General features: G+C 44.7%; 1 protein-coding gene across 3 annotated transcripts in view; it reads left to right on the plus strand.

Annotated features, from left to right (window-relative positions):
• The window catches only part of ZNF331 (zinc finger protein 331), a 42,525-nt gene that overhangs the window by 11,699 nt on the left and 17,596 nt on the right, over window positions 1-13,230 (plus strand). The window contains exons 1-2 of one of the 3 annotated variants that reach the window (XM_031004669.3): window positions 5,907-6,077; window positions 7,034-7,097. The gene's annotated coding sequence lies outside the window, so the exon portion shown is untranslated. Of the gene's footprint in view, window positions 1-5,906; window positions 6,078-6,218; window positions 6,735-7,033; window positions 7,098-13,230 lie in introns of those variants that run through there. The other 2 variants (XM_063701891.1, XM_063701890.1) reach the window with 2 other exon arrangements.

Here is a 13,230-nt window from a genome sequence, read left to right on the forward strand (position 1 = left end):
TAATCCATTTTGACTTCATTTTTCTTTTTTTCTTTTTCTCCTTTTTTTTTTTTTTTTGAGACCAGGTCTCACTCTGTCACCCAGGCTGGAGTGCAGTGGCACGATCTTGGCTCACTGCAACCTCCACCTCCCAGGTTCAAGTGATTTCTCCTCCCTCAGCCTCCTCAGTAGCTGAGATTATAGGCTCCTGCCACCACACCTGGCTAATTTTTGTATTTTTAGTAGAGACGGAGTTTCCCCATGTTGGCCAGGCAGGTCTTAAACTCCTGACCTCAGGTGAGCCACCGCACCTGTCCTCATTTTTCTCTATGAAGTAAAACAAGGGTCCAGTTGCATTCTTCTGCATGCAAATATCCAGTTTTCCCAACAGCATTTATTTAAGAGATCGTCCTTTCCCCATTGTGTGATGTTGGCACCTTTGTCAAAGATCAGTTGACCATGAGTTTGGATTTGTTTCTGAGCTCTGTTCTTCCATTGTGTGTGTTTTCATGCCAGTATTATAACCGTAATAGGTCCGTTGCCCCATGAGCACAGCATATCAATACAGCAGGTTGCAGCAAAGAAAGAAGGTTTACTGTAAGGCTGCAGAACAAGGAGGTAGGATGAAAATGAAATCCGTCCTCCCAGGGAGCTTGGAGCTAGGGTTTTTAAGGGTTTTAAAGTGTGGAAATCACTGCTTAAAGAGTGCAGTGTGGAGTCATGAGACAGGAAGATGAAGAAACTATTCTCATGCTGATTCTGTTCCTCTGTGGTTGTCTTCAGACTGCTTGGCATCAGCTATTTCACTGGAATTTGGGTCCTGAGAAACAGCTTGTGCAATTCTTAAAAGCCTCATGATTCTAACATTAGAAATCCTATGTATGGGAACAGTGGGGACTCTGTCTCAAAAAAAAAAAAATTTTTGTTTTAAAATCTTTTCACATTGTTTTCCAGTCTGTATTTTATTTATTTTTTGCTCTAATCTTTATTATTTCCTTCCTTCCTATCTTTAGACTCCATTTGTTCATTTTCTGGTTCTTTGAAATGTTTGTTTGAGATCTTCCTTCTTTTGTGATATAAGTATTTACTGCTATAAACTTCCGGCTTAGAACTGCCTCTCTTGCATTCTTTAAGATTTGAGGATGTTGTGTTTACATTTACGTTTGTCTCAAAATATTTTTACAGTTTCTTCCCTGGCCCATTGGTTGTTTAGCATCATGTCACTTAATATCCACATATTTTTTAATTTACCTAAATTTCTCCCGTTATTGATTTCTAGTTTTATGCCCTTGTGGTTGGAAAAGATCATTCATATGATGTCAGTCATTGTAAATTTCTTCAGATTTGTATCATGTCCTCACATGATCTATCCTGGAGAATGTTTCCTGTGTACTTGAGAAGAATGTACATGCTGCCACTGTTAGAGAGATGGTGCAGAATACAACTGTTAGGCCCATTTGGTCTAAAGTGTAATTCAAGTCCAATGTTTACTTGTTGGTTTTCTGTCCGAATGATCTTTCCTTCGTTGAAAGTAGGATTTGAAGTCCTCTTCTATCATTGTATTAAAATCTAACCCTCCCTTGAGATTTCTTAATGTTTGCTTTATGTATTTAAGAGCTCCAATGCTGGATGCATACATATCTATAATTAATATATCATCTTGACTGATGGACTGATTTTATTATATAATGACATTCTTTGCCTCTCTTTACAGTTTTTGATTTAAAGTCTATTTTGTCTTTTTTTTTTTTTTTTTGAGATAGAGTCTTGCTCTATCACGCATGCTGGAGTGCAGTGGCCCGATCTTGGCTCACTGCAACTTCCGCCTCCCAAGTTCAAGCGATTCTCCTGCCTCAGCCTTCCGAGTACCTGGGATTACAGGCTCCTGCCACCACGCCAGGCTAATTTTTGTATTTTTAGTAGAGATGGGGTTTTGCCATGTTGGCCATACTGGTCTCAAACTCCTGACCTCAAGTGACCTGCCCACCTTGGCCTCCCAGAGCGCTAAGATTACAGGCGTGAGCCACCATGCCTGGCCATTAATCTTTTTTTTTTTTTTTTCTTTTTTTTGAGACAGAGTCTTGCTCTGTCATCCAGTCTGGAGTGCAATGGTGCAATCTCGGCCCAACCTCCGCCTCCCGGGTTTAAGCGCTTCTCCTACCTCAGCCTCCTGAGTAGTGTGCACCAATATGCCTGGCTAGTTATTGTATTTTTTAGTAGAGATGGGGTTTCACCATGTTGGTCAGGTTGGTGTCGAACTCCTGACTTTGTGATCCACCCACCTTGGCCTCCCAAAGTGCTGGGATTACCGGCTTGAGCCACTGCGCCTGGCCAATCATTTTTTAAAATTAGGACTCCCTTAAACTTTCACTCCTTATAATGGGATTAATGCAGGCCAACTGCAAAAAAATTCAGTCCTCTAAGGAGTTCATAAAGAAGAATCTCAAAATTAATTACCCATAATTCCATCTAGAGATAATTACTGTTAATCATATTTGGTATATATGTTTATAGTCCTCCACTTCCCCTCTAAACATGTATGTGCTTTTGTTTCTGGAACATTAAATCCTTCTAATTGATAAAGTAAATGAATCAAAGACTTTCCAAATGGTAGTTTGTGAAAGGTATCTAGCCCAGCCACGGCTCACATTATACCTGTGAGCATGTGGGGACGGGAGGGGTGTGCCAGTGATCTTTGTCTTGTTTTGGAAAACCTCTCATATATTTACACCTTACAGGAGTAGAGACACATCATCTGAAACTAATCCCATGGCAACAAATTATCAAAAAATATAGTGCACCCTTGGAATGAGTTCTGCATCTGTGGATTCAGCCACAGATCAAAAATATCCTTGGGAAAAATAGGAGGTTTGCATCCTGTTTTACAGATGCTAACATCGTATTGAACATGTACAGACTTTTCTTCTCATTATTCTAAACAATACAGTATGAAAATTATTAGCATAGCATATAAGATAATTTATAAAGAATCTAGAATCTAAAATGTACAGGAGGATGTGGATAGGTTATATGCAGATACTACACCACTTTGTATAAGAGTCTGAAGCATTCGAGGATTTTGATATTCAGGGGGGTTCTGGAACAAATCTGGATACTGAGGGATGGCTCTACAGCCTTTCCGAATTAAATTTTCTATGATTTTAATGGTTCTTTCAAAGACCATGACAGTAATCACTGACGCCTGTTGCCTTACAAATCTGCTTGTACAAGTAACATTTCCATGATTATATGTACAAGTAAAAAATACCCACTATACAAATAACAAATCCAAGATCAGTGAAATTGAGTACGATGACAATTAAAATGGTTTGCATAAATGTCCTATAACACATGGAACACATGATTCATCCTCTTGCTAATGTTCCCAGTTTGGCATCTTCTAAGATCATATTATTTGAGCACAATTTTTGATGTAGAATCATCTCTCTGTTCCCCTACTTGCTTGTGAGAGGGAACATTTCCTCCTTATGTGTCTTAGAATATTTTTACCTAACATGCTTAAACTAAACAAATTTCATTCTTAACATCAGGCTCTGAAAGTTCCTTTTAGTTAGCATTCGCTATATTGACAGCTGGTTTGACAAGTACATATTTTAGCATAAGAAAAAAACAGCAGGCTGGGTGCAGTGGCCCTTGCTTGTAATCCCAGCACTTTGGGAGGCCAAGGAGGCAGATTGCTTGAGCTCAGGAGTTCAAGGCCAGCCTGGGCAGCATAGCAAGAACCCGTCTCTACCAAAAAAAAAAGAAAAAAAATTACAAAAACTAGCCAGATGTGGTGGCGTGCACCTGTAGTCCCAACTCTTGGGAGGCTAAGGTGGGAGGATGACTTGAGCCTAGGAGGCAGAGGTTGCAGTGTGGTTGAGATTGCACTACTGCTCTCCAGCCTGGGTGACAAAGCGAGACCCTGTTTCAAAAAAATTAAAAACAGCAGATGAGTTTCTTTTTTAAAACTGGATTCAGGATCAGTGTAATGTTACTGATCTTCAATAGTAACCACAAACTTAAAAAATCTTTACATATTGCTGTATGTATTAGATATTCTGATATTTAATAGCTGAGACAGTCATACCTTATAGTATTATTATCCCAATTTTACTGGTGAGGAAACCAGCAGTTAATAACTGTTAGAGCTCAGATTCACATTCTGAAAGTTATAGAAATTAAGAACATAGAGCCTATGTTCTTAATTTCACCAAAATATCTCCTCCCAAATTATACATACCCTTTCAAACCTACCTTCCTCTCTTAGGAATTAATGATACCGTCTTTCAGTTTACATGAATCAGTATCACTATTAGTAAATGTATTTTATGCCATTATATAACAGACTAATTTATTTATTCTGTACTCTACTGTGATATTTTCCTCTATCTTCTGCAAGATTTTCATTTTTAAAAATTACTGTCTTGGCTGGGTGCAGTGGCTCATGCCTGTAATCCCGGCCTGGGCAACAAGAGTGAAACTCCATCTCAAAAAAAAAAAAAAAAAAAAAAAAAAAATTACTGTCTTGAAATTTGCATAACATCGATGGATGATGTCATTGTGAATGTCCTGGCGGTGATATTATACTGTATGCTATAATCACCAATTGGCATAACCAGGTGAAAGATACATAGGCTTTCTCAGTATTATGTGTACAACTACCTAAGAATCTACGGTTGTATCAATTTAAAAGAAAAACTTTCCCACACAAGATAATCTCCGAACATATTGGGCATACATGTGTGTACTACTCTAGCTATTTCCTTGGGATAAATTCTAAAAAGTGGGATTTTGAGTCAAAATGAGACTGTGGTTAAGTACCTGCAACATCCTGTAGACCCTGTGACATTAGTACTTGGAATGAGAGCGGGATTAACGGGGCATAACTGCTGCCTGTACATTGTTTACAATCCAGCAAGCAAGGGACACCTAATAGCACCTCGGGCAGCCTGTGCTGGCGGCCTGTAGAGAATTCCAGGTGATGCTCCAGAGGGGCTAGGAGAGGATACCCTTCTGATGACAGCCATGGCTCGCCCGGCATCACCCCACTCAAGAGGCCAGATGGGCTCCCGGCTGGGGTGACACAGCCCCTCTCCCAGCCGGGAAGGGGCGTCTGCAGGGAGCAAGATGGACTCAGTGTGGGGCTGCCTGCCTGGAACGCGCCCTGAGGCCCCTGCCTGGGACCGTCCCAGACTACGTTTCCCAGAGGCCCCCCAGGAACTTAAGGCGCTGCATGCTGGGACACGGGGCTTGGGGCTCTGGTTTCCCCAGACATCGCCCTCCTCAAGCCTCTCACGCCTTCCCGAAGCCCCTGTGTGTTTGGGCCTGAGTAGGGCATTCGCTTCCTAGGAGGAACCCAGGGGTGCGCGCCAAGCATGGGGGTAGGGGGACCGCCGAGTGCGCCTGTGGCTTCGGGAGAGGCCAAAGAAGGAAGGAGTGGGAAGGGTGCGCGCACGCGTGTCAGTGTGTTCATGTGTCAGCGTCTGTGCACGCGCACACGTGTGTCGGGGTCTGGTCGCACATGCGGATCAAGGTCTGGCCACACGCATGCGTTGTTGGTCTGTGTGCGCGTAAACGTGCGTGTCACGGTCTGGGTGTACATGCGTGTCAGGATCTGTGTGCACGCACATGCGTGTCGGGCTCTGCTGCTGCCTGCGCGCTCCGGCCGCTGGGTGCGCGAGGCCCCTCCCGAGTCCGGGGTGCGCATGCGCGCTGGCCTCCATGGATGGCGGGACCGACTGTGTGACGCACTTGCGTGGGAGTGCGAGGCTGACGCGGCGGCTCTATCCCCCGTAACTGTGACACGGGTGCACGCGAGCGTCATTGGGGGTGATGGAGGCCGTGCTGGGTGCGCTTCTGCACCGGTGACGCAACCGCTGTGTCTCCGCCAGTCCGCGCAGGTGAGATTGGCGCCCATGGCTCCAAGGGGAGACGGGCACGGAGCTTCTAGCGGTGACGCACTTGCTGGAGAGAGTGTGGGGTGACGCAGCCGGGCTCTCCCCATAACTAGGGCTGGGGTGCTCCCGAGGCTTTGGGGCGACGGAACCTGCACCTGTGAACCTCGGCAGTGCGTCCCCGGGACTCTGTTCTGTGAGGTGCGCTCTGGGGGATATGTGGGGGCGGCGATCAGGACGGGTCTCCGTGGCCCACGGATGTGCCTTTGCACTGTGTGGAGTGGCGGGGCCGGCAGCGTGGCCGTGCTGGGCGTTAGTGGGTATGAGGGGCGCAGATGTGTCTCAGGACAGTGTGTGCTGTGGTGAGGCTGAGCCGTCCGTGCAGGCTTGTGCTGGGATGGTTGATCGGGCCTTCTGGGTGACGCAGGTGTGTGTGACAGCACAACCTGTAGCTCCAGCTTCTCTGTGCTGGGATGGTTGATCGGGCCTTCTGGGTGACGCAGGTGTGTGTGACAGCACAACCTGTAGCTCCAGCTTCTCTGTGCTGGGATGGGTGATCGGGCCTTCTGGGTGACGCAGGTGTGTGTGACAGCACAACCTGTAGCTCCAGCTTCTCTGTGCTGGGATGGGTGATCGGGCCTTCTGGGTGACGCAGGTGTGTGTGACAGCACAACCTGTAGCTCCAGCTTCTCTGTGCTGGGATGGGTGATCGGGCCTTCTGGGTGACGCAGGTGTGTGTGACAGCACAACCTGTAGCTCCAGCGTCTCTGCTGCTTCCCCTGCCTTCACCTCCTAACCAAGCGGTACCTGCCTGAGAACAAGGGCCGCGGAAGGACGTGAGTGCCTGAGCCCTGCCAGGTAATTCACCAACAAGAAGGCAGAAACAGCCATGAGGTGACGCTTTCAGAGCCAGAAGTGCTCTCCACTCAGGGCGCCTGAGTGACAGGAGACGGTGGCCTCAGGAGTAGAATTCCTCCTGTAGAGGGACAGGTCCCTGATGTGGGAGACAGGGAGAGGGGCAGCTCCACGCTTCATCATCTCAGTTACCACAGCGTGCTCTTCAGGAATCTCCCAGAAACTCCATCTCGGGGCCTCATATTTCTCATTGGTTTTATTAGCTATGGCAGGTGTTACCCTTCTGGTTCTGTTTTCCCCAGGCCAGCATCCTTCAGAAAAAGCATCCCCGAGGAGGAAGACGAATCGTTAAACATCTTAGGTCAGGTGAGTATCTTTTTTTTTTTTTTTTAATTAAATCATATGTGTTTGTAAGACTTAGTCGGCGGGCGCAGTGGCTCACGCCTGTAATCCCAGCACTTTGGGAGGTCGAGGTGGGCAAATCACAAGGTCAGGAGATCGAGACCATCCTGGCTAACACGGTGAAACCCCGTCTCTACTAAAAATACAAAAATTAGCCGGGCTTGATGGCGAGCACCTGTAGTCCCAGCTACTCGGGAGGCTGAGGCAGGAGAATGGCGGGAACCCGGGAGGCGGAGTGCAGTGATCCGAGACTGTGCCACTGCACTCCAGCCTGGGCAACACAGCGAGACTCCATCTCAAAAAAAAAAAAAAAGGAAATCCCATTGAATTAGACGTTTTGTAAATATCCTATCCAACATGACGACTGATTATTCAGTGAAGGAAGAGAGGAGCCTGGTCACATTTATTAAGCACATATTCTCTGTACTAAACTGTCTCTTGTCTATTTTGCACACACCTCTTAATTCTTGTCTTAGTTGATTCAGTCTGTTATAACAAAGTACCATAGACTGTGTGACTAAAAGGGCAAACTTTTTTTTTTTTTAATTTTTTTTTTTTAAGAGACAGGGTCTCACTATGTTGCCCAGGCTGGTCTTGATCTCTTGAGCTCAAGCTCTCCTCCCACCTTGGCCTCAAAAAGTGCTTGGATTACAGATGTGAGCCACCATGTTGGGCCTTTTTTATTGTTTTTCTTTTGTTTTGTTTTTGAGACAGGGTCTCACTCTGTCATCCAGGCTGGAGTGCGGTGGTGTGATCATAGCTCACTGCAACCTCAGCCCCCTGGGCTCAAGCAGTCTTCCCACCCCAGCCTCCCAAGTAGCTGGGGCTACTGGTGTGTGCCACCACATGTGGCTGTATATTTTTATTTTTATTTTGAGACGGGGTCTCGCTTTGTCATCCAGGTTGGAGTGCAGTGGCACGATCTTGGCTCACTTCAACCTCTGCTTTCTGGGCTCAAGCAGTCCTCCCACCTCAGCCTTCTGGGTAGCTGGGACTACAGGTGCGAGCCACCACACCTGGCTCTTTTTTTTTTTTTTTTTTTTGGTAGTTACAATGTTTCACCACGTTGCCCAGGCTGGTCGTGAACTCCTGAGCTCAAGCAATCTGCTGCCTGCCTCGGCCTCCCAAAGTACTGGGATTACAGGCTTGAGGCGCCACACTCAGCCAATTTTTAAATATTTTATAGAGACAGGGTCTTGCCATGTTGCCCAGGCTGGTATCAAACTCCTGAGCTCAAGCAGTCCTCCCATTTCCACCTCCCAAAGTGCTGGGGTTACAGGCATCACCCACCGTGTCCGGCCACAGCAAGCATTTATTTCTCACGGTTCTGGGGGCTGGAAGCCTGAGACCAGGGTGCCAGTGCAAGCAGCTTCCGGTGAGGCCTTCTTCCAGGTTGCAGGCGACTACCCTCGTGCCACGGCCACACATGGTGAAAGGGAGCTGAGAGCTCTCTGGGATCGTTTTTATAAGACACTAATCCTATTCCTGAGCACTCCTCCCTCATGTCCTAATCACCTTCCAAAGGCCTCACGTCTTAATACCATCACATTGGGGAACAGAATTTCAATATAGGAATCTGGGGAGGAATAAAATACTTAGTTTTGTCAGGTATCTTCAGAGGCTATTTGGGTACAGTATTGTGCTCAGGGTCAGTGTGTACAAAACCAACTCATTTTTCTTCTCTCACACCACAACAATAACACAGAAAACTTTGTGACTTGGCCAGGTGCGGTGGCCCACACCTGTAATCCCAGGACTTTAGGAGGCCGAGGCGGGTAGATCACTTGAGGCCAGGAGTTTGAAACCAGCCTGGCCAGCATGGCCTAACCCTGTCTCTACTAAAAATACAAAAATTAGCTGGGTGTGGTGGCGCATGCCTGTAATCCCAGCTACTCAGGAGGCTGAGGCAGGAGAATCGCTTGAACCTGGGGGGCTGTGAACCTGTGATGAGCTGAGATCACGCCACCACACTCCAGCCTAGGTGACAGAGCGAGACTCTGTCTCAAAAAAAAAAGCTTTTGTGAGTAAATGTGTGGGGAGAAGCAAGCTGTAGTGGACATCAGCTGGATGTCCTGCAGTTCAGTTCTGACACCATCTGCCTGGAGATGGCATCAGATTCCACAGGTTGTGAGCAAGACTGTCCCACTCTGCCCCACTAGCCACAAGACCAGGCCTCTGGGACATCTTGGCAACCCTCTACAGGTTGGGGTTCTTATACTCTTTGGCTTCTATTAGTGTATTTGATTGACTCAGAATTCAGGGAAACACATATACCAGTTTATTACAAAGGATATTTTAAAGGATACTAACGAACAGCCAGATGAAGAGATATGTAGGACTAGGGTTGGAAGAGTCCCAAGCACAGGAGCTTCTGTTCCCGTGGAATTGGGGTGCACCACCTTTTCAGAGTTCTTTTGTACCTTCCTAGCAGCCACCTCTTGTTCAGCTGTCCAGAAGCTCTCCTCACCCTGTCTTCTTAGGCCTTTTATGGAGACTTCATTGGATAGGTGTGACTGAAGCATGCACGAATGTGTTGAAACGTGATTGGACAAATAAGAGTTGATTTAATGCTAACTGACTGAGTGGGGAAACTCAAGGCCCGTCTGTTCAGATTCTTCTTGGCCTCTCAGTGCAGCATTCCTTCCTACAGGTACAGAGCAGGACCCTCTCTGGAGTGAGAGTCCTGCTTTGGGCAGGTGAAAAGAGGGCAAGAGAAGATGAGAGAGAGAGAGATTCTGCTTCCCCAGGCCTGCTTCTGAGGCTGAAAGTGCCCTAACATTAAGATTTTACCAAGGGTTATGGAATTATGAGCCAGGAACCATGGACAAGAACATACAGACACACACATACCCCATATATACACACATATAGTCACCTACATATATACACACCATACACACATATACACACACATACCCCATGTACACACACATATACACACCTACATATATACACACCATACATATACAAACACACCCCATGTACACACCTACATATAGAGACACACATATATACACACCATACACACATATACACACACATACCCCATATATACACATACACACCTACATATATACACACATATATACACACATCGTACACACACACCATATATACATATATACACACCTACATATATACACACATGCACACACACCATATATATGCATATATACACACCTACATATATACACACCCCATATATACACACATATACACACACCCCATATATACACACATATACACACCTACGTATATACACACATATATACACATCATTCATACATGTACACACACACCCCATATATACACACATATACACACACATCCCATATATACACAGCTACATATATACACACATATAAAAACCATACACACATATACACACCCCATATATACACAGATATACACACCTACATATATACACACATACACACCATACACACATGCACACACACCCCATATATACATACATATACACATACGTATATACATACATATATACACACCATAACACACGTATATACATATACACATATACTATACACAGATATACACACCTACATATATACACACATATACACACCATACACACATGCACACACACCCCATATATACATACATATACACATACGTATATACATACATATATACACACCATAACACACGTATATACATATACACATATACATACCATACACACACGAGCATATACACACACATGCCACACACATATATACACACACATACCCACATCATACACACATACATACACACCATACACACACACACCCCATACACACATATATACACACACCATATATATATACACATATACACACACACACCCCATACACATGCATACCTCATATATACAGACATATACACACCTACATATACATACCATACACATGCATAGATACACACATATACCCACACCATACACACACATATATACACACACCATATATATACACACATATATACACATCCACACCATATATACACACACCATGCACATACATATATACACACACCATATATATGCCCATATATATATACACCCACACCATATACACACACATACACATATATATTCACACACATATACACCCCATACACACATATATACACACACACCATATATATACACATATACGCACACACACCCTATACACATGCATACCTCATATATACAAACATATACACACCTACATATACATACCATACACACACATATACCCACACCATACACACACACATGTATACACACACCATATATAGACACACATATATACACATCCACACCATATATACACACACCATGCACACACATGTATACACACACCATATGTATGCCCATATATATATACACCCACACCATATACATACACATACACATATATATATACACACACCATATATATACACCCACAGATAGACACACATATACACAAACATACACACAATTATATCACAAGGTCTGATTGTATTACTGAGACACAGTGAAAGGATGTTCCATAACAGGAAGGTTATGCCTGATTCAGTGACACTACTTTTTCAATATTAGGCCTTATATCAGTTTATTTTTGCTGTTTTAACAAATTACTGTAGATTATTGGCTTCATACAACACAAATGTATTATCTTACTGTCATAGAGGTCAGAAGTCTGAAGTGGGTCTCACCGGGCTAAAACCAGGTTGTTGGAGGCTGTAGGAGATATTCTGTGTCCTTGCTTTTGCTGGCTTCTAGACGCCGCCCACACTCCTTAGTTCGTAACCCCTTCTTCCATCAGCAAAGCCTGAAAAGACAGGCCCTTTTTCCGTCACACCACTCTGACCCTCCTCCTCTAAGTTTAAGGACTCTGGTCATTACATTGCGCTTGCTTCTATAACTCAAGAGAATCTTCCGTATGTTAGAGGCAGCCGATTAGCCATTTTAAGTCCATCTGCAACCTTAATTTTCCTTTGCCATACAAGGTAACATATTTGAAAGTACTGGAATTACCATAGAGACACATTTGAGAGGTGGGCAAAGTGGCAAGATCCCAACTCTACAAAAATACAAAAGTTAGCCAGGCGTGGTAATGTGCAACTGTGGTCCCAGCTACTAGGGACGCTGAGGTGGGAGGATCACTTGAACCCAGGAGATCGAAGCTGCAGTAAGCTGGGTTCACGCCACTCTACGCCAGTGGCGACAGAGTGAGACCCTGTCTCAAAATATATGTGCACACATACACACATTTGAGAGGCAGGCCTATCCATTCACAGTTTCCTTAATGACTACAGTGTGCCTGCTCCCCCATAACTATGTTTGTGTTTGGCATTTTCTTTTAATTTGGGACTATCTCAGTAAATTTCTTATAATGGGATTAATGCAGGCCTGCTGGCAAAAAAAAAAAAATTAGTCCCTGAGGAGCTCTTAAAGAAAACTCTCTAAATTACCCATAATTGTACAATCCAGAGGTCATTACTGTTTCTAGTCCTCGTTTTTGTAATTAATGTTTCTAGTCCTCCTTTTTGCCTTTAAGCATGTATGTGTTTTCTTTCTGGAGCATGGAATTTTGCTAATTAATCATGTGACTACTCCAGAGACTCTTTAAATCTAGTTTTAAATCTAATCTACAGCAGCAAATTATCAAGAAAGCCTTTAAAATTAAAGATTCTAAGGTGGAATGATTGCTTGAGGCCAGGAGTTTGAAACCAACCTGAGCAACATAGTGAGACCTCATCTCTCCAAAAATTTAAAAAATTAGCCAGGCATGGTGGTGTGTGCCTATGGTCCTAGCTACTTAGGAAGTGGAAGTGGGAGGATCCCTTCAGCCCAAGAGGTTAAGGCTGCAGTGAGCCATGATCCCACCACTGCCCTCCAGCCTGGGTGAAAGAGTGAGACCATCTCAAAAAAAAACTAGAAGGCCGGGCGCAATGGCTTGTGCCTGTAATCCCACCACTTTGGGAGGCTGAGGCAGGTAGATCACCTGAGGTCAGGAGTTCGAAACCAGCCTGGCCAACATGGTGAAACGCCATCTCTACAAAAAATACAAAAATTAGGCAGGCGTGGTGGCGCGCGCCTGTAATCCCAGGTACTTGGGAGGCT

Source organism: Gorilla gorilla, chromosome 20, assembly GCF_029281585.2.
Source record: "Gorilla gorilla gorilla isolate KB3781 chromosome 20, NHGRI_mGorGor1-v2.1_pri, whole genome shotgun sequence".
NCBI classification, from domain to species: domain Eukaryota; kingdom Metazoa; phylum Chordata; class Mammalia; order Primates; family Hominidae; genus Gorilla; species Gorilla gorilla.